This window comes from Procambarus clarkii, chromosome 37, assembly GCF_040958095.1.
Source record: "Procambarus clarkii isolate CNS0578487 chromosome 37, FALCON_Pclarkii_2.0, whole genome shotgun sequence".
NCBI lineage: Eukaryota > Metazoa > Arthropoda > Malacostraca > Decapoda > Cambaridae > Procambarus > Procambarus clarkii.
Genome location: NC_091186.1, coordinates 15787638 through 15806681, shown reverse-complemented (window position 1 = coordinate 15806681; position 19044 = coordinate 15787638). Strand labels below are relative to the sequence as shown.

Genomic DNA, 19044 nt, shown 5'->3' with positions numbered 1-19044 from the left:
TATTAGGTACGACATATATATATATATATATATATATATATATATATATATATATATATATATATATATATATATATATATATATATATATATATATATATATATTGTCAACACCAACACCCTGTTGGTGTTGACAAAGGCTTTAACAAGCCGAAACGTTCACCTCATTTCATATTTCTCTGTGGATTTTCCGCATAAAATGATCAGTGTTTTGTGATCGTCAATTGCATATATATATATATATATATATATATATATATATATATATATATATATATATATATATATATATATATAAATAATGCGAATCTTTTGTCCGGTCGTGATGGTTGAGTGGTTAAGGGGTCCTGTACACCAGTTGCAGAGTGCTCCTGGCATTATGGGTTCGAGTCACTTCTGGGGTGTGAGTTTTCAGTTGCATATATGCCTGGGGACCATTCAGGCTTGTTCGGATTTGTGTTCCTCAGTGTGTCCCCAAAGAATGAGATGATTTGATAAAATACCATGCCCAAGATTACCATCAGAGTGCCGGCGGGATGATGGGGAATTAGGTTCTATTCTAGGACTAGGAATGTTCAATTCCTCCAATCCTCCCCTCTACAAAATGTAGAGGGGAGGGGAAGAGGGGGGGCAAATAACCCCCCTTGATTTACCCTCCTCCCTAATTTAATAATAAATAACCAGTAGAGGGCAATTAATTATTTAACAGCTGAAAGCGCCAAGCCATTACGACCTTATATCACAGGGAAGGGATCAGGATAAAGATTTGGGATGGGACGGGAAGGGGGGGGGAAGGAATGGTAACCAACCACGTGGACGCTCGGGGATTGAACGCCGACCTGCATGAAGCGACTCCGTTGCCAGTAGAGGGCAAATAACGAAAACTTTGTTGCAACAGTCCATTTCTGTACGTTCGACCAAGTTGTTGCTCTAAGTACTATATATATTTTTTTGGAGGTTGGGTTGCAAGAGTTTGGATGAATAAATGTTTCTGAAATCTGCCATAACTGTAGTGTATATTACTGTAGCTGCCCCTTTGCTGTCATGTGGCTCGCTGCTGTGGTGATTCTGTTAGGCGTGGATGGTTGTCTAACGGATGGTTCGCTGCGCTCTTCTGCAGCCTGGTCAAGTAGCTCCGGCTGGTGGCAGGTTCGTAGCACCAGGTGGTGTTGGGTCTACACAGTAGCAGGGGGGGGAGATGGAGGGGGTTGATTCAACCGCAGAAATGCATAAGGAACTGTTTGGGAGAACAGTAGCACCAGCAGGATCGTTCAGCAGCAGTAACAGACTGATTTAGTAGGAGCAGGAATGCCGTAGCTTACCAGCAGCAGCAGCAGCAGCTGGAGGGAGTTAATTTACCAGTAGAAGCGGAAGCAACCAGATCAGCAGCAACAGTACAATTTGGAACAGGGAGCTTCAGAAACACCAGTTTGAGTTGGAGCAGGCAGCTTCAGCAGCAGCAGCAGCTGGAGGAGGAGTAGGAGAAGAAGGAAGAAGGAAGAGAAGCAAGAGGAGGAGTGGGGGGCGGGAAGTCGCTGTGCAGGCGGCGTCTCCCTGGGGTGGACTTAGCGGAATGAGCCGTGTTGATTGGGCGACAATGCGGGATTTATCAGGGGTCGCCCCCTTCAACCCCCGCCGCCGGGAGCCTCCTGCTCTTAGCGTCTCCTGTAACTATCCTTTGTTAAACACCTCCTCCTCCTCCTCCATTCTTGTGCCATTTCATTGACTCCTCGAAATGATTCTGGTTTGAAACCGGAATTCCGTGATGTTGTGGTACGGTGTCCGAGTTTGGCAACTTCATACAGGTGTCTAAATCACACGTACTGTTATCTTGAGGTTATCTCGAGATGATTTCGGGGCTTTAGTGTCCCCGCGGCCCGGTCCTCGACCAGGTCTCCTACCCCCCAGGAAGCAGCCCCGTGATAACTGGGGCTCCTTCATGGCGTCATATAGGCCCCCCTATTAAGAGTATCCATTGTTTCATATATATATATATATACTTTCCTCTCGATAAGAACAAATGTGTTGCCTTCCCCCCCTGATGTAAGTGTTACTGCGGGTGTAAGTAGGGTAGTTACCCTACTTACACACCCTCGTCTGTGCTCTTGCCTCTTGTAAGTTCGTTAGTGGGGTCTTCTTCTTGCCTAAGCCAGCACATTAGGGGGAGGGGGGGGGTGTCTTAGTGTCACACACACACTTCTCATGTGTGTGTACACACCTGTGTACTTGTGTTAGGTGATGGTTACCTTGTTGGACACACTCTTAGCTACCCGTCACTGTCTTAGCTACCCGTCACTGTCTTAGCTACCCGTCACTGTCTTAGCTACCCGTCACTCTCTTAGCTACCCGTCACTGTCTTAGCTACCCGTCACTGTCTTAGCTACCCGTCACTGTCTTAGCTACCGGTCACTGTCTTAACTACCCGTCACTGTCTTAACTACCGGTCACTGTCTTAACTACCCGTCACTGTCTTAACTACCGGTCACTGTCTTAACTACCCGTCACTGTCTTAACTACCGGTCACTGTCTTAACTACCCGTCACTGTCTTAACTACCGGTCACTGTCTTAACTACCCGTCACTGTCTTAACTACCGGTCACTGTCTTAACTACCCGTCACTGTCTTAACTACCCGTCACTGTCTTAACTACCCGTCACTGTCTTAACTATCAGTGACTGTCTTAACTACCCGTCACTGTCTTAACTATCAGTGACTGTCTTAACTACCCGTCACTGTCTTAACTATCAGTGACTGTCTTAACAACCGGTGTCTGTCTTAACTGCGTCACATACATCAGCCTCGTCACGGGTGTCTGCGTCACACACGCTCATCTGTCCTCTCGAAGGCAATTGGTGGGATAAAAGAGCAAACCTTTATCCTTATCAGCCTCTTTAATCCCTCTTGTTCTGGCCTGCTTAAGTTCCTCTTTACTGGCGCCTTTGGTTCCTCTTTATTGGCGCCTTTGGTTCCTCTTTATTGGCGCCTTTGGTTCCTCTTTATTGGCGCCTTTGGTTCATCTTTACTGGCGCCTTTGGTTCATCTTTACTGGCGCCTTTGGTTCATCTTTATTGGCGCCTTTGGTTCATCTTTATTGGCGCCTTTGGTTCCTCTTTACTGGCGCCTTTGGTTCCTCTTTATTGGCGCCTTTGGTTCATCTTTACTGGCGCCTTTGGTTCCTCTTTACTGACGCCTTTGGTTCATCTTTACTGGCGCCTTTGGTTCATCTTTATTGGCGCCTTTGGTTCATCTTTACTGGCGCCTTTGGTTCCTCTTTACTGACGCCTTTGGTTCATCTTTACTGGCGCCTTTGGTTCATCTTTACTGGCGCCTTTGGTTCATCTTTACTGGCGCCTTTGGTTCCTCTTTATTGGCGCCTTTGGTTCATCTTTACTGGCACCTTTGGTTCATCTTTACTGGCGCCTTTGGTTCATCTTTATTAGCATCATTGTTGCTTCTTTACTGACCCCGTCAAGGAGCGTCTGTCTGTTGTGATGACTGACAGTTGACGGTAATGTGTCATTCTTCTGTCTGCGTTAACGGGCTGTTGACTGCGCCTCGTTACCCGTTGACCCGGTCTAACAACAACCCAATTGACATCAGAATACAAGTCCCACAAATAAGTCAATAGCAAGTCGAGTTACTAACGACTGTGGCGACATCTCTCAGCAAGATAACTTATCTTTGAGAGGATATCTTGAGATGATTTCTGGGTTTAGCGTCCCCCGTGGCCCGGTCTTCGACCAGGCCTCAACAGCCCGTAGCAGTTGTCTCACTCCCAGGTACCTATTTTTTCTGCTAGGTGAACAAGGGCGTCAGGGTGCAAGAAACTCTGCTCATTTGTTTCCGCCTCCACCGGGGATCGAACCCTGCACGAAGGGTTGTTATTTCCATCATGGGTTACAAGGTTATCAACAGTTTTCCAGAACTCTTATTTACTTAAAAGTTGGGGAAAGCGCTAAAAGTTTACTAAGGGGGGTATAGACCCCCCTCCCCGTTTTCTCCAGTGCTATGGGGGGTGTATAGTGGGGTTACCCTGGGGGAAGGGGGGATTGTATGGGCTGGGTCGCCCCTTAGACAGGGGGTGGGGGAATCCCTTAATTGTATGTCCGGAAGTCCTGGTCTTTGGGGTTGACGCTCCCTGTGCCCCACCCACACCACGCCCATCATCACCACGCCCACGCCACGCTTACGCCACGCCCACCACCGCCTCACCACGCCCACCACCACCACTAGGGGACGTGGAAGGTCCCAATTCACGTTGCTGTTTTTTTTTTTCCAGGACGAGGTTCTTAGAAAAAGGTAAATTTACTGTTGGTTGTGAAATGAGTTCCTGAGCTATTTTGCGAATAAAACTGGAGCACTATTTTTGTTCCTAATTTGTTACGTATTTGTAACATGAACGCTGCTGACGGTGTGGTCGACGGTGTGGTCGACGGTGTGGTCGACGGTGTGGTCGACGGTGTGGTCGACGGTGTGGTCGAAGGTGAGGTGCTGCTTCCACCGATGATGTGGAACACCACCTCTTTGCTGTGGGAAAGACTGAGTTTCCCCTTTGACCTGCATCAATCCAGCTCCTCCCGCAAGAACCTGTCCCCCACCTGCAACACCCCCTCCTCCACCTGCAACACCCCCTCCTCCACCTGCAACACCCCCTCCTCCACCTGCAACAACCCCCCCTCTCCCAGACAAGGCCGGCCCCCCCCCCCCCGTCTCGCGTGGTCATTAAGGCAGCCCAAGTGAGGAAGATAAAGTGTGAACCACCTTCAGGATCTTCCCCCTCCCCCCACCAGGACTCCATCCCCCCCCCACTCCCCCACCCCACACTACAACTACCCCCACCCCACACCATCTACCACCCCCACCCCACACCATCTACCACCCCCACCCCACACTACCTACCACCCCCACCCCACACCACCTACCACCACCCCACACTACAACTACCCCCACCCCACACCATCTACCACCCCCACCCCACACCATCTACCACCCCCACCCCACACCACCTACCACCACCCTACACTACAACTACCCCCACCCCACACCACCTACCACCACCCCACACTACAACTACCCCCACCCCACACCATCTACCACCCCCACCCCACACTACCTACCACAACCCATCCTCCTCTCTAGGCAGTACATATATATAGTAGCGACGAGGACCATGGTACATATATTGACGTATGAGGCAATTATAGAAGGTAGAAATCGGTACTATTAAAATGGGACAAACTGGACAAGCTTTCGTACTGATGATGTAAAAATTATGAATGATAACCTGAGCATACCGGGAGAGGGGGAGAGGGAGTTCTGCTCCCCGAGCCCGGCCTCAGGCTCGACTTGTGATAACTAGGATAACCTAAGCTAACCTATCCATCCTTGGCCTGATACACGATACCTGAGGCCTAATATAATACACATATGTGCTATACTAGGTCCAGGAATAATTAATTTTGGTGTATAGCCTTGTTTATTCGGACTCTGTTAAGTGAATAATAACAAATTGTGCTATCTAATTATCCATTACGACTGTGTACGTAATGGATAATTAACAGTACGTAATGGATAAAAGGGGGGAAACAGCCTTGTTTCCCCCCTCCCCCTCTGCCCATACCACCACCTACAACCACCCTTCCACCCCCCCCAAATGCCCCCCCCCCTATCACCACCACTATCCCTCCCCATCCGCACTCCCAACCACCACCACCACTAGCCCCCCCCATCTACCCCCCCCCCCTCTCCACCACCACCATCACCCACCACCTCCTGCCAAGCTCCCAGCTCCAGTTGATAGCGGGACGCTCCTGTGCGGAGTTTAGCAAGTTTAATCAGTGTTTGATTTATTGCAGAGCCTCGTGTCATTAGAATTCAAGAGACGGGGCTTTGTTGGTAATGTGCCAGGGAGAGAGACTTGCATAATAAATGTTTACCGCCTCCGTCTTATCGTCTCTACCCTGCCGCTAATTAAATTCTAATTGGTATTTACAGAAAGATGAATTAACAGGCTTTGAAATACAGTTGGGATTAGTTATTCCGGTTGATATTTACAGCTTGGATGAGGTAACTGTGGTGCTTGTGCTGTGTGGGGGGGGGGGTTGTTTGTGTGTGAGGGGGGGTGTTTGTGTGTGTGTGTGGGGGGGGGGGTGGAGGAGCCTTGTATCGAATACTGTATGGTGTCTGATTCACCACTGTGATTCGTATTCGAACACGCTGTGATTTAGAGAGAGAGACAGTGAGAGAGAGAGAGAGTGACAGAGAGAGAGAGTGACAGAGAGAGAGAGAGAGAGAGAGAGAGAGAGAGAGAGGGGGGGGGGAGCTAAAAAGTGGGGCGGGGGGCAAGGAGAGAGCGTAGTGACGAGAAATACTTAAGGAACAAATATGATTTAACACCAAAATGCCTCCGTAAACCTCATGCCTAAGCCGAGAGGAGATCTCTTCACCTCACACACGGGCGTCAAGCGAAATTATTTAGAAATTGCAAATTCAACATAAAATTGTGTGTGTGTGATTTTTTGGGTATACAGTGTCTGTTGCAGTGGCATTGTATCGCACTCAAACGACTAAATGACATGAGAAGTGAGTTTGTTGTATGAACGTAACAAATATATACGGTGTGTATGAACGAGGGTCCAAGAGCTAATAGCTCGATCCTGCAGGTGCAAATAGTAAATACCTTTACGAAGCTTCGAATCACTTTCTTAGTTGTACAAAAAACAAAACAAAAAATCACTCATACTGCAACACAAAACATGCAGTTCGTATTCCGAATGTTTATGAAATGTGAATTAATTTATCTTCAACTTAACTGCGCAAGTAACCCCGTGATGATAGGCTGGGAAAGTTCCATGTGTACATCATATGTAGGCCTACCTGGCGTCAGGTGGTTTATGTTGAGGCTGTGACAGTGAATCAGTCAGATGGTTTATCGGTCGGTTTAAGCTGGAAGCCAGTTGGTGTTGTATTAAAGGGGAGGGGGGGGGGGAAGGAGGGCCTGGTATAGAACAAATTTAATAGGGCTTTCAGGGGCATAAATTGCGGTATTATTGCTGCCTGATCATTGTTGCAGGCTGGGCATTGTTGAAGCCTGGGCAGAATATAGCCATTGACCACAGGCATCACAGCTCTGATCATATATCACCTTAAACCTACTGATGTCAGGACCTCAACTCTGACACTGTCACCTCTGGCAACACAATCATCTTGGGCAGACACATGGCAGAGTGAAGACCGGTTTTAGACCTGTCCTGCTAGGTCACACGAAGACTGTCAGAGATTGCAAGACTAACTAGATTCTGAAGACTAACTTCAGAACTCGTCTACTAGAAAAGATTCTGAAATCGATGCCTGAAATTGTCTAACTCTCGAGACCTTAGTTACTGTACTGTATTCTCAACTGACGAAACCGGAAAGGATGGGGACGGTGGGAAGGAATGGTGCCCAAACACCTGGACGGTCGGGGATTGAACCCCGACCTGCATGAAGAAAGACTGTCGCTCTACCATTCACCCCAATTGGTTGAACACTGGTAAGAAAACTAGAGAATGTAAACATAAATGCAACAAGGCTACATTGAGAGGCTCAGAAAGCAGGATCTCTCCAATGTAGAGTATGGGAGGATTAGGACATGATAACGACATACAAGATTCTAAGGGAATTAACAAATTGGACAGAAAATCGTTGTGAAAAATGGGAAGTAGTGGAAAGAGTGAATATTGTTGTATCTAGAGAAGTAAATATGTCGGAGACGTGACTATTTGTTTCCATTGGCTACTTCATGACACATGGGAACTGAACATTGGCTCACAATAAACCAACAAAATCAAAGAGGATATTTCAGATACAAACATGAGAAAACTCATAGAGTCACGAAGGCCTCATAGTGACCAGTCAATAGGTCAGAGGTGTCGGGGCCCAGGTGTCGGAGCCTTTTTTATAACCAGGCAAACGTAGTTAGGTAATTACACCCCCCCCCCCGTGCACCCAGCCTGCTGGGGTGCTGACTCATATAAAAACACATATCCATATCCTCATATCCATCAGGCGCACAGTTAATGCATCACATCTTCTGAGTTTTCTGAACACTGTTCTTGCTGTGGTGACCCTCCTGTCCCTTCGTTCTCTTCCTTCTCTTCCCACATTCCCTCCCTCCCTTTTTCCCCTCGTTCCCCTTCCCTCCCTCCCTTGATCCCTCGCTCCCTACCCTCCCTCCCTATGGCCTTGCTCATTCAGTCTCATTATCAGGCGACGCGCCTAACTCCGGCCCGGACGGCGATACCCATTTTTACTTATGTGGGTGTGTCCGTCGGCCGTCCTCGTTGTGTTGATAAAGACTGACACGCCCGATGCTGTCAGCCGCCACTATCAACCTTTTTTATTATTTTTCCCAAGGTGGGGGGCGGAAGGGGGATGGGGGGGGGCGGAAGGGAAGAGGGGGGAGAGGAACGGAAGAGGGGGTGTGGGAGGCGGCACCAGTTGGGAAGGGAGTAACTTAAGGCAATGTTGCAGGGAGGGGGAAGAGGGAGGGGAGGTGTGTGTGCATTGTGAAACAGGGACATGTAGGGGTAATTCAGTTCAAGGTGGGTGTGTGTGTGTGTGTGTGTTGTGTGTGTGTGTGTGTGTGTGTGTGTGTGTGTGTGTGTGTGTGTGTGTGTGTGTGTGTGTGTTTGTGTGTGTGTGTGTGTGTGTGTGTGTGTGTGTGTGTGTGTGTGTGTGTGTGATGGGGGTTATTATTACCTAATGTTTTGTAACTTGTTATATATATATATATATATATATATATATATATATATATATATATATATATATATATATATATATATATATATATATATACATATATATATATATGTCGTACCTAGTAGCCAGAACGCACTTCTCGGCCTACTATGCAAGGCCCGATTTGCCTAATAGGAAAAGTTTTCCTGAATTAATATATTTTCTCTAATTTTTTTCTTATGAAATGATAAAGCTACCCATTTCATTATGTATGAGGTCAATTTTTTTTTATTGGAGTTAAAATTAACGTACATATATGACCGAACCTAACCAACCCAACCTAACCTAACCTAACCTATCTTTATAGGTTAGGTAGCCGAAAAAGTTAGGTTAGGTTAAGTTAGGTAGGTTAGGTAGTCGAAAAACAATTAATTCATGAAAACTTGGCTTATTAGGCAAATCGGGCCTTGCATAGTAGGCTGACAAGTGAGTTCTGGCTACTAGGTACGACATATATATATATATATATATATATATATATATATATATATATATATATATATATATATATATATATATATATATATATATATATATATATATCCATAAACAATTGATGGAGTACGACACCAATCTCTCACCATTCCAAGCTTCAGTCAGTCCTTTGGTCTTCCACTTTCTGGCTCTTTATTTCTCGCTTCCTCTTCTTCATTTGTCTAGTGTTGCTGATGTAGATGTGTCAAGCTCTCTATGCCACACGTGCATAGAGATTCTCACACAAGACACACACATCAAATCAGATATTATTAACACTGAAGAAATAAACTGCCAATATCCCCTCAGTCATATGGGCATGATTTCTGCAACTTCGCAACTCGTGTCAAATCAGAGGCAAACACCAGTAGCCCGAATACTATGTAGTGTAGCAAAGAGAAACATTTTAGATTCTGGCGAGGGGGGTACTGGTGGGGGGCTGCGGTACCCTACCAGCAAGCAACAACAGCCTTTTGGATCAAGTTATCGCAAGATACGTCTAGGGGGGAAGGCCTCAGGTTAGGCTTATAGGGAGTAGAAGTCCCAGAATTTCCCCCTACTTCAGGTAGGCTTGAGTCACGTCAAACGGCAGAATAGACCCCTCTTTACGAAGGGGGAATAGGGAACTATGTAAACACTATGTAAACAAGCCGTAGGCATTAATCTTAGGCATTATTTATGGTCTTCGAGAGGGCCATTGTGAGCCAAACCTTCAGTTTTATGGAGACTAACTACCCAACGACACAATTCGTGGTCACAACACATGCAGGATGATTCTGGTTTTCATAATTAATCACAGTGAAAAAAACTAACTCGTCGAAGCAATAGAAAAACAAAAACAGAATGTAGAAGTTGTATGCACGACTATGCAAAGGTCCTTCATATATGTGTGACCTTTGCATGAAAGCACATAGAGAAGGTACAAAGGTATAATGAGTAAAGCAGAACTGTGAATATTAAATATTTTTGACAGGTTACGAAGATAGGATTAAATAAAATTGAAAAATTACAACCAGAGCACAGTAAAATGCACTGTACCTCACAGTACCTCACGGTACTGTTCCCGCACTGCTGCTCCTCTCTCACCCTCATAGAAAATAATACAAATAACAGCTTTTATTTAATAAAAAAAGAAATGATGTGTTTACAAAAAAATATTATGTAAAAAGGTTTTTGATCATCTTGGAAGACAAATTAAACGCTTTTGCAGTTCTATGTGAACGTCTTACCAAACTAACAGTCTGCTAAATCCGCGAGTGTTAGGGGACGTCTTTTGATTAATAATAATAAAGAGTGTTTTTATAATAATATCAAAGCTTTTCCATGACATATAAAGGTGATTATATAATTTTGAAAATTTTAACATTCATTAAAATGGTATACAAATTTCTTAGTATGTATATATATTATGTCTTTACAGACATAAATATGTCTTCTAAGATGCTTCAGAAGCTTCCAAGATCACCTTCACACTGCGGCTGATGTAGAAGGTTCTAATGTTACCTTAATTAAGATCAGGGCTGATGTAGAACCTTTTAAAATCTACCTGTATGCTTTCCGTATGAATTCGTTCTGTGAGTTATGTTATGCTGTCTGCATGTCCCCGTGAGTTACCTTATGCTGCCCGCATGCCCCTGCAAGCTACTTTATGCTGCCTGCATGCCCGTGCAGGCAGCATAATGCTGCCTGCACGGGCAGGCAACATTAATTCCCTTATGCTTGCGCGTCCTGTAATCTGCTTTAGGACGCATCTTGCCTACCTGCCACTCCAAGAGCCACAGAAGAGACGCTGTGTACATTGTACAGGGAGGTTTGAGAGACGGGCAGGAGCGGCGCCTGTATTGAAACGTGGCTACTGGCGTCCGTAGACTTCACGCCGCGCACCAATGGGGGATTTTCATGACGTTTTCTCTTTCCTGGTTTCCATTTTTGTTTTCCCAGTTTATATCTTTCTTAATAACATGTTTGTTTTCTTGTGTTACTGCGCCTGTCCTCTGTCTCTTTGGTAGGGGTCATATTTGGTAATTCTTGACTTGTTTTACGCTCGTTAACTTGCAGTATTTACTAGTTATGGCCAATTCTGTGTTTAGTTCTTCTGTCTTCTAGCTGTCTGTGTGATTGATATCATCTCTCACTCTTCCTCCTCCTGCATTTTCCTACTTTTCTGCTTGTCCTCCTTCTGTCTCGTTCCGCCTTCCCTCTGCAGAAAATGCGAATAAAGAGAGAGTGGGAGAGAGAGGGAAAGAGAGAGAGAGAGAGAGAGAGAGAGAGAGAGAGAGAGAGAGAGAGAGAGAGAGAGAGAGAGAGAGAGAGAGAGAGAGACAGAGACAGAGACAGAGGCAGAGAGAACAGAGAGAGAGAGAGAGAGAGAGAGAGAGAGAGAGAGAGAGAGAGAGAGAGAGAGAGAGAGAGGCAGAGAGAAAGAGAGAGAGGCAGAGGGAAAGAGAGAGAGAGAGACAGAGGCAGAGAGAACAGAGAGAGAGAGAGAGAGAGAGAGAGAGAGAGAGAGAGAGAGAGAGAGAGGGAGAGGGAGAGAGAGAGAGGCAGAGAAAGAGAGAGAGGCAGAGAGAGAGAGAGAAAGAGACAGACAGACAGACAGACAGACAGACAGACAGACAGACAGACAGACAGACAGACAGACAGACAGACAGACAAAGAGGCAGAGAGAGAGGCAGAGAAAAAGAAAGAGAGAGAGAGAGAGAGAGAGAGAGAGAGAGAGAGAGAGAGAGAGAGAGAGAGAGAGAGAGAGAGAGAGAGAGAGAGAGAGAGAGAGAGAGAGAGAGAGAGAGAGAGAGAGAGAGAGAGAGAGAGAGAGAGAGAGAGAGAAAGAAAGAAAGAGAGAGAGAGGCAGCGGCAACATTCCTCAAGTGTGACATACGCCCCAGAAAAGCTCTCCATTTGCAATCTGTCGAGAATGATAATACTTTGTCGGAGCTGAGCAGATTGAAGTTGGGACGAGAAATAATTAGGGTCGAAGATTCATGGCTCGACCTGTATAATCTACCCTCCTGCGAGATCCCCGCTAATGTAGCCGCTCTTACCCCAACCTCATCCCTCCCTTTCCATCCCCCCCCTCTTCCAATCCCCCTTACTCCCCCCTCCCCTTCCCCCTCACCAAACTTTCTTCCCTACTCTTTTCTGTGGGAATGATTTTTTAGGGGTGGGTGGTATACCAAGATTTTCTTGGAAAAAATAAGAAAGGGGGGAGGAAGTGATTGGGTTTTTTGGGGTAAATTAGGGTTGAGGGGGAAATTGGTGTTAGGGGGGTGATTGGGGGTTGGGAAGGGGGCGAGGATTAGGGAAGGGGTCGAAGTGATGTGGTCATTTAGACAAAAGGTATGTTATGTTGCTTGTTAGTGTGTGTGTGTGTGTGTGTGTGTGTGTGTGTGTGTGTGTGTGTGTGTGTGTGTGTGTGTGTATTCACCTATTTGTGCCTGCAGGATCGAGCGATGGCTCTTGAATCCCGCCGTTCTATTAGCTGGTTGTTTACAGCAATGATTCCTGTCGTTCTTCTCTATTTATACCTAGTTTTAAAGCTATGAATAGTGTTTGCTTCCACAATGTGCTCCTTAAGGTCATTCCATTTCCCCACTATTCTCACGCTAAAAGAAAACTTTCTAACGTCTCTATGACTCAGATGAGTTCCAGCTTCCACCCATGTTCCCTTGTTCTGCTGGTATTCCGTGTGAACATTTCGTCTATTTGCATTTTGTCAATCATTCCCCCCTAAGTATTTTGTATGCTGCTATCATATCTCCCCGCTCCCTCCTTTTCTTTAACTTCGTCAGGTTCAGTTCCTAGAGGCGCTCTTCATATCCTATCCCATGCAACTCTGGGACAAGCCTCGTCGCAAATGTTTGAACCTTTTCCAGTTTCCTTATGTGTGTCTTCAGGTGGGGACTCCATGATGGCGCGGCATACTCTAAGACTGGCCTCACGTAGGCAGTGTAAAGCTCCCTAAAAGCCTCCTCACTTAGGTTTCTGAATGATGTTCTAACTTTCGCCAGTGTAGAGTACGCTGCTGTCGTTATCCTATTTATATGTGCCTCAGGAGTTAGATTTGATGTTACGTCCACTCCCAGGTGTCTCTCTCGAATCGTCACAGGTAGGCAGTTCCCCTTCATTGTGTACTGTCCCTTTGGTCTCCTGTCTCCAATTTCCATTTCCATAACTTTACACTTGCTTGTGTTGAACTCCAGTAGCCATTTCTCTGACCATCTCTGCGGCTTGTTCAAGTCCTCTTGGATGATCCTACAATCCTCATCTGTCACAACTCTTCTCACTAATATCGCGTCATCCGGGAACATCGACATACATAGGACTCGACTCCTGTTTAGACAAGTCATTAAATAATAATATTATAATTATTTGATTCTAGCAAGTAAGTAGTAGTTGAATAGTAAGCACACACACACACACACACACACACACACACACACACACACACACACACACACACACACACACACACACACACACACACACACACACACACATCCCCAGGATACAACCTGTCTAACACCCAGGTACCTATTTACAACTAGGTGAACATTAGCCTCAGGTGAGAGACAAGTCTGCTCATTTGTTTTTGCCTCACCGGGGAATTGAACCCGGGCCCATAGGACTACGACCCTCTGAGCCCTTTTGGGGGGAGGGGGGAAAGAAGAGGAACAATAGTCGGTGTTTTCATCTGCCTCTCTCCAGGTCAATAATCTTACATTGTATTGTGGTTATTACTAACACAAAAAAAAGGTAAGGCAATATTACACACAGAAATCACAATAGCGTGATGCATCAAATGAACAAATCCACAAGGGCCGTGACGAGGATTCGAACCTACGTCTCTTTTACCATGTCGTAGCTCAGTCGATTAAGGCAGCGTCTGGGATGCTCTCGTGCCGTAGGTTCGAATCCTCGTCACGGCCCTTGTGGATTTGTTCGTAAGGCAATATTCTTCGGTTGGTTGAATTAGTTTGATAAATTCTATCTTTTTCTCTACACCCTGGAGGGTGTATCCTTCACCAGAGGGGCCGACTACACCCTGCAGTAAGTGTATCCATATACTTACTATATTGAAAATACACTTTTACGTAATTAGAGATTCACTAGAAATGTGCTTTTTTTGTAATTATAAAATTAATATTCACTTTTTTTTAGCAATGATAAGTATACTTTGGGCAAAGGTGCTGTATGTTTAAAGTATTTCTAACGTATGTATTCCTAATACATACAAGTATTATAACGAGCTGTTGTGCTCTCCAAGAATATGGATATGGATATCTTTTATCCCTCATCAACATGTATTTGAGCCCTCTAAACGTGAATTTGAACCCTCCAAACATGTATGTGAGCCCTCCAAACAGGAATTTTAGCCCGCCAAACATGTATGTGAGCCCTCCAAACAGGAATTTTAGCCCGCCAAACATGTATGTGAGCCCTCCAAACAGGAATTTTAGCCCGCCAAACATGTATTTGAGCCCTCCAAACATGTATTTAAGCCCTCCAAACATGAATTTTAGCCCTCCAGACATGTATTTAAGCCCTCCAAACATGTATTTAAGCCCTCCAAACATGAATTTTAGCCCTCCAGACATGTATTTAAGCCCTCCAAACATGTATTTAAGCCCTCCAAACATGAATTTTAGCCCTCCAAACATGTATTTGAGCCCTCCAAACATGAATTTTAGCCCTCCAGACATGTATTTAAGCCCTCCAAACATGTATTTAAGCCCTCCAAACATGAATTTTAGCCCTCCAGACATGTATTTAAGCCCTCCAAATAGGAATTTTAGCCCGCCAAACATGTATTTGAGCCTTCCAAACATGTATTTAAGCCCTCCAAACATATATTTGAGCCCTCCAAGCATTTAATAGTGTATCCATAACTGCATTCCTGCCAGCAGGAAGCCATCTTAACCATGGAGCAATCTGAACAGCTCATATCCTCAGGTCTAGTTACTGTTGGGAGGGGAAGGAATGGGGAGGGATGGGAAGGGATGGGGAGGGAGGGGAAGGAATGGGGAGGGATGGGGGGATGATCACTGATAATGACTCCAACTTAAAAGATACCCGTTCCTCCTTTTTCCTCCTACCCCCATACCCTCTTCCCCCCATTCACAACCCCCCCTAACCCCTATCCACCACTAACCTCCTCCCCCTACTTTGCAAAACTTTATAGCGCTGAAGAGAGAACAGAAATCTGTTATGGTATTGATTCAAGTTAGAACATAAGAACATAAGGTAACTGCAGAGGGCCTATTGGCCCATACGAGGCAACTCCTATATATATCCACCCAATCCCATTCATATACATGTCTAACCTACGCTTGAAACAGTCACGGGCAGGCAGGTTCATACACATGCTGTTGGATACTGCCATATGCATGCATGCTGCCATACATACACATACGGGCTCATGTATGCACATATTCATTTATATCAAATTAAAAAAAAAATGTTTTCGCGGAGAGTTTTATTCTATGCCTCGCGTATTTTGTGATAGAACAAAAAAATATCAGATGTTTTTATCGACTGGGTTTGGGAGAGGTGAGGGGGGGAAGGGAGGGAGGGAGGGAGGCAGGCAGGCAGGCAGGCAGGCAGGCAGGCAGGCAGGCAGGCAGGCAGGCAGACAGACAGACAGACAAGACAGACAGACAGACAGACAGACAGACAGACAGACAGACAGACAGACAGACAGACAGACAGAGACAGTCAGACGGACGCAGGTAGGCAGACAGACAGACACGGAGGCTAGCGACATGTGGCACCTCTCCATAATCTCCCACTCATTATTCTAGGCGGCTAGACTGGCCTGCCATTAGGGCCATCTTTCTATTGGTTTACCCAAGAAATTATCCCTTATCAGCATGCAAAAAGTGATTGAAAAAGTAATACCCAAAGTGTTTTAGGCTAACCCATTGGAAGCGTGTTGTTAAGTATCCTTTAGCCCTTAAGCGCGGGCGGCAGTAGGGTGAAATTTGCCCGTAATTAATCCGGGCTTAGGAAGGTGAGTAATCCAGGAAGAGGCAAATCCCTCCCTCCCCCACCCAACGTGGGGGGAGGGAGGGAGGGACTTCGATCCCAAACCGGGGTTCGATCCCCAAATAACAGAAGGATAAAACCTTGAAGATTGCAAATGCAATAAAGATTAAGGTCGCCTCCCTTCTTAATTTCTTCATTATCACGTCTTGGTCATTTGGGGAGTTTTAAGAATGAGACGAACACTTCTCATTAGCATGTGTAAATCACCTCCAGTTTTTATGGCAATCTCCTTTATTTCTGGGATTCTTTTTTTTTCATTGGAATGTATTAAGCGGATGTGGGGTGGGGCGGGGGGGGGGTAGGGGTTAGGGGGAGTAGGGGTGTAGGAGCCGGGGTAGGGGATAGGGGGGAGGGGTAAGAGCAAGACGTACTCACCTAGATTCACTCATCTATAGGTGATAGCAGGAGCGAGGTTCAATTTTTGTGCCGCGAATTCGAAACAATTTGTTTCGAAATGACTCAATTTTCTCGTCTTTCTTATCATAATTGTATTAAAATATCGTATTGAGTGAGTAATATTGTATTAAAGTATTGTATTGAGTGAGTAAAATTGTATTGAGTAATATTGTATTAAAATATTGTATTGAGTGAGTAATATTGTATTAAAGTATTGTATTGAGTGAGTAATATTGTATTAAAGTATTGTATTGAGTGAGTAATATTGTATTAAAGTATTGTATTGAGTGAGTAATATTGTATTAAAGTATTGTATTGAGTGAGTAATATTGTATTAAAGTATTGTATTGAGTGAGTAATATTGTATTAAAATCGTCTAACTCATTCCACTTTCTGACCACTCTCCTTCCAGCCCGGAAGGAGTCTTTTCAAAATCAAAATCAAAATCAAAAGAGAATCTCTCTTTTGATTTGCCACTCCGTTCAAAATACAACTGTTTCCTGTAGCCAGAAACGTATCAACCCGAGCAACCCACCTAACCCGTTGAGGCCGAGTCACAGAGAGTACGTCAAAATTACGGAGCTTTAAAGTTTTACTAATACGTCGCATTTTACTGCCGACAAAAGTAAGGAGATGGATTATTAAGTTCCTAACAAACAGGACCCCAAGAGTGTAATAGTTAATGCTACTTGTTTTATCTTAGGGGGGACTATTGTTGCACGCTAACTGCATACTTCAGAGCTGGGGAAAATTACTGACCTGAAGAGCATGCTGGAAAACTTTCCCTGCACGAAGCCATTCAGTATAATATCTAAATTATTGGGGGGCCGCTTAAAACTTTTCAATCTGAATTCTCAAGAGCGGAGGCGAGAGAGATATACAGAATATTTTACACTTGGGCTGGTTCCAAACCTGTACACGGATATGGCTCCACATGAGACCAGGAGGCATGGCAGGAAGTGCAAAAATAGCCCTGTCGAAAAGCTGCGTTGCAATAGATATGAACAAGACTTTTCAACATCCTCTAAACATAAGGGTCTAACTTGTTGACCTCTCAGGGTGGTCGAAGGAGAACTTGATGAATACCTCCGAAATATACTTGAGCAACCAGGCTGTGATTCATACGTCATATGGCATTTAACAGCCTGGTTGACCAGTCCACCAACCGAGAGGCCTGGTCTCTCCACAGGAGAGGTATATATCTATATATATATCTATATCTATATATATACCTATATCTATATATATACCTATATATATATATATATATATATATATATATATATATATATATATATATATATATATATATATATATATATATATATATATATATGTCGTACCTAGTAGCCAGAACGCACTTCTCAGCCTACTATGCAAGGCCAAATTTGCCTAATAAGCCAAGTTTTAATGAATTAATTGTTTTTCGACTACCTAACCTACCTAACCTAACCTAACCTAACTTTTTCGGCTACCTAACCTAACCTAACCTATAAAGATAGGTTAGGTTAGGTTAGGTAGGGTTGGTTAGGTTCGGTCATATATCTACGTTAATTTTAACTCCAATAAAAAAAATTGACCTCATACATAATAAAATGGGTAGCTTTATCATTTCATGAGAAAAAAATTAGAGAAAATATATTATTTCAGGAAAACTTGGCTTATTAGGCAAATCAGGCCTTGCATAGTAGGCCGAGAAGTGCATTCTGGCTATTAGGTACGACATATATATATATATATATATATATATATATATATATATATATATATATATATATATATATATATATCACCTGTGGCTTGAAGAAGGGAACCCTTAGCCTCGGAGAAAAGCACACATAACACATTAGAGGGGATTTTTACGTCCCCTCCAATACTGTTTATATGTTCTTGTATCCTACCACCTGCTTCCTGCTGTGTTTTTGTGTGCTTTATTAGGTAGTTAAAGGTTACAAAAGGCACTCCTACCCCCAGGGGCCATGCGTATGGGAACAAAGGTGTATTGACCTTCCAGTCGCCTGTACTTGAGTGATTTTGCTGTTTCCCTGTGCCGCTCCACCTGCTTGATCAGCACGTAAGTGTATGTAGGTGTCAGTGACGGGTGGATACACATGTGTAGTCCCTCACCAGCTATCTGCCGTTCTTCCAGGGGTGTATTGTGATGCTTTCTGGGCGAAGTGTGAGGGTATCCGGGTGCTGGTCCCCCTAGGATGTAGGGTTATCTCTCTCTCTATCTATCTCTATCTCTCTCTCTATCTCTATCTCTCTCTCTTTCTCTCTCTCTCTCTCTCTCTCTCTCTCTCTCTCTCTCTCTCTCTCTCTCTCTCTCTCTCTCTCTCTCTCTCTCTCTCT

The 19044-nt window shown here is 44.7% G+C and overlaps 1 protein-coding gene across 13 annotated transcripts in view; it reads left to right on the top strand.

The window, feature by feature from the left end:
* The window catches only part of LOC123765697 (forkhead box protein P1), a 634146-nt gene that overhangs the window by 464343 nt on the left and 150759 nt on the right, over window positions 1–19044 (top strand). The window lies entirely within an intron of this gene.